General features: G+C 34.4%; 1 non-coding gene across 1 annotated transcript; it reads right to left on the bottom strand.

The window, feature by feature from the left end:
- Positions 1-3,073: 3,073 nt before the first annotated feature.
- On the bottom strand, positions 3,074-3,177 carry LOC112798482 (small nucleolar RNA R71). The gene has a single exon (XR_003200092.1). It is a non-coding gene; the product is annotated as a small nucleolar RNA R71 (small nucleolar RNA).
- Between the last annotated feature and the right edge of the window lie 577 nt (positions 3,178-3,754).

Genomic DNA, 3,754 nt, shown 5'->3' on the forward strand with positions numbered 1-3,754 from the left:
AGTATTAATGCAATTCTATTTTCTTTTATTCAAATCTCTCTTATTCTTATTCCAAGATATTCATTCGTACCCAAGAACATGATGAATGTAATGATTAAGTGACGCTCATTATCATTCTTACTTATGAACGCACGTGATTGACAACCACTTCCGTTCTACATGCAACAGAGCTTGAATGTGTATTTCTTAGATTCCTCAACAGAATCTTTGTGGTATAAGCTAGATAGATGGCGGCATTTATGAGGATCCGGAAAGTCTCACCTTGTCTGTGGTATTCCGAGTAGGATCCTGGGAATCCGAAAAGTCTCACCTTGTCTGTGGTATTCCGAGTAGGATTCCGGTAATGAATGACTGTGACGTGCTTCAGACTCGCAAGTGCTGGGCGTTAGTGACAGACGCAAAAGAATCAAGGGATTCTATTCCAGTAGGAGCGGGAACCAACCAGTGATTAGCCGTGCTGTGACAGAGCGCGTGAGCGTAGTTTTCACTGCGAGGATGGGATGTAGCTTTCGGCCAGGTGATGCCTCCAGACGATTAGCCATGCGAGTGACAGCCGCAGAGGACCATTTTCCCGAGAAGATTCAAAGTAGCCATCGTCGAACAGTGAACCCCTATACACAGCTTTCCATGGAAAGGAGTAAGAAGGATTGAGTTGAAGCAGTAGGAAAGCAGGCGTCCGTGAGCCATGCAGTATCTCCATATGCTTATCTGAAATTCCCACCAATGAATCTGCATAAGTATCCCTTTTATTATTTCCTTTTATTATTTGATTTTCTAAATTCCATAATTTTATCTGCCTAACTGAGATTTACAAGGTGACCATAGCTTGCTTCATACCAACAATCTCTGTGGGATCGACCCTTACTCACGTAAGGTTTATTACTTGGACGACCCAGTACACTTGTTGGTTAGTTGAACGAAGTTGTGTCCACTCGTGCCAATTTTAAATTTCATAAAAGTACAACTTAAAGAATAGTGATCACAATTTCGTCCACCAAGTTTTTGGCGCCATTGCCGGGGATTGTTCGAGGATGGACAACTGACGGTTCATCTTGTTGCTCAGATTAGGTAATTTTCTTTTCAAAAACTTTTTCAAAAAAATTTTTCTTTTATTTTTCGTTTTTCCAAAAATATTTTCGAAAAAAAATAATAAAAATAAAAAAAAAATATCATAAAATCATAAAAACCAAAAATATTTTGTGTTTCTTGTTTGAGTCTTGTGTTAATTTTTAAGTTTGGTGTCAATTGCATGCTTTTTAAAAAAAATTTGTTCTTGCATTTTTTCGAAAATCTCATGCATTCATAGTGTTCTTCATGATCTTCAAGTTGTTCTTGACAAGTCTTCTTGTTTGATCTTGATGAATTCTTGTTTTGTGTTGTTTGTTGTTTTTCATGTGCATTTTTGCATTCATATTTTCCATGCATTAAAGATTTCTAAGTTTGGTGTCTTGTATGTTTTCTTTGCATCAAAAATTTTTCAAAATTATGTTCTTGATGTTCATCATGATCTTCAAAGTGTTCTTGGTGTTCATCTTGACATTCATAGCATTCTTGCATGCATCTTGTGTCTTGATCCAAAATTTTCATGTTTTGGGTCATTTTTGTGTTTTTCTTTAAAAATTCAAAAATAAAAAAATATCTTTTCCTTATTTCCCTCCAAAATTTTGAAATTTTGGATTGACTTGGTCAAAAATTTTTAAAATTAGTTGTTTCTTACAAGTCAAGTCAAAATTTCAATTTTAAAAAAATCTTATCTTTTTAAAAATCTTTTTCTAAAATCATATCTTTTTCATTTTTTTTATCATTTTCGAAAATTTCAAGATTATTTTTCAAAATATTTTCAAAAATCTTTTTCTTATCTTTTACATCAAATTTTCGAAAATTAGCTAACAAGTAATGTGATTGATTCAAAAATTTGAAGTTTGTTACTCTCTTGTTAAGAAAGGTTCAATCTTTAAGTTCTAGAATCTTATCTTGTAGTTTCTTGTTAGTTAAGTAATTTTAAAAATTAAAACTTTTTCAAAATATCTTTTTCTTAAAAATCTTATCTTTTTATCTTATCTTTTTCAAAATTTGATTTCAAAATATCTTATCTAACTTCTTATCTTCTTATCTTTTCAAATTTGATTTTAATATCTTTTTCAATCAACTAACTAACTTTTTGTTTGTTTCTTATCTTTTTCAAAACCACCTAACTACTTTTCCCTCTCTAATTTTCAAAAATATCTCATCTCTTTTTCAAAAATTCTTTTTAATTGTTTAAATTTTAACTTTAATTATATATTATCTTTAATTTTCGAAAATTACTAACCTCTTTTTCAAAAATTATTTTCGAAATTTCCCTTCTCTTCTCTTATTCTATTTAATTAATTAATTACTAACACTTCTCTTCACCTCTCTTCATCTAAGAATCCGAACTTCTTATATCCCTTGTATTTGGATTCTTCTACCCCTTTCTTCTTCTACTGACATAAAGGAATCTCTATACTGTGACATAGAGGATTCCTCTTTCTTTTCTTGTTTTCTTCTCTTTCATATGAGCAGGAACAGGGAAAAAGGCACTCTTGTTGAAATTGATCCAGAACCTGAAAGGACTCTGAAGAGAAAATTAAGAGAAGCTAAATTACAACAATCCAGAAATAACCTTTCAGAAATTTTCGAACAAGAGAAGGAGATGGCAGCCAAAAATAATAATAATAATGCAAGGAGAATGCTTGGTGACTTCACAAAGCCAACGTCCAAGTTTGATGGAAGAAGCATCTCCATTCCTGCCATTGGAGCCAATAACTTTGAGCTGAAACCTCAGCTAGTTGCCTTAATGCAACAAAACTGCAAGTTTTATGGGCTTCCATCTGAAGATCCTCATCAGTTTTTAACTGAGTTCTTGCAGATCTGTGAGACTGTAAAGACGAATGGAGTTGATCCTGAAGTCTACAGACTCATGCTTTTCCCTTTTGCTGTAAGAGACAGAGCTAGAATATGGTTGGATTCACAACCTAAGGATAGCCTGGACTCCTGGGATAAGCTGGTCACTGCCTTCTTAGATAAATTCTTTCCTCCTCAAAAGCTGAGCAAGCTGAGAGTGGATGTTCAGACCTTCAAACAAAAAGATGGTGAATCCCTCTATGAAGCTTGGGAAAGATACAAGCAGTTGACCAAAAGATGTCCATCTGACATGTTTTCAGAATGGACCCTATTAGATATATTCTATTATGGTCTCTCTGAATTTTCGAAAATGTCATTGGACCATTCTGCAGGTGGATCTATTCACCTGAAGAAAACGCCTGAAGAAGGCTCAAGAACTCATTGACATGGTTGCAAACAACCAGTTTATGTACACCTCTGAGAGAAATTCCGTGAATAATGGGATACCTCAGAAGAAAGGAGTTCTTGAAATTGATGCTCTGAATACCATATTGGCTCAGAACAAAGTGTTGACTCAACAGGTCAACATGATCTCTCAAAATCTGAATGGATTGCAACATGCATCCAACAGTACTAGAGAGGCTGCTTCTGAAGAAGTTTATGATCCTGAGAACCCTGCCATGGCAGAGGTTAATTACATGGGTGAACCATATGGAAACACCTATAACCCATCATGGAGAAATCATCCAAATTTCTCCTGAAAGCATCAACAAAAGCCTCAACAAGGCTTTAACAATGGTGGACGCAATAGGCTGAGCAATAGCAAGCCATATCCATCATCTTCTCAGCAACAGACAGAGAATTCTGAACAAAACACTTCTAATTTAGC

The sequence above is a fragment of the Arachis hypogaea genome, chromosome 4 (genome assembly GCF_003086295.3).
Source record: "Arachis hypogaea cultivar Tifrunner chromosome 4, arahy.Tifrunner.gnm2.J5K5, whole genome shotgun sequence".
In the NCBI taxonomy this organism is placed as follows: Eukaryota; Viridiplantae; Streptophyta; class Magnoliopsida; order Fabales; family Fabaceae; genus Arachis; species Arachis hypogaea.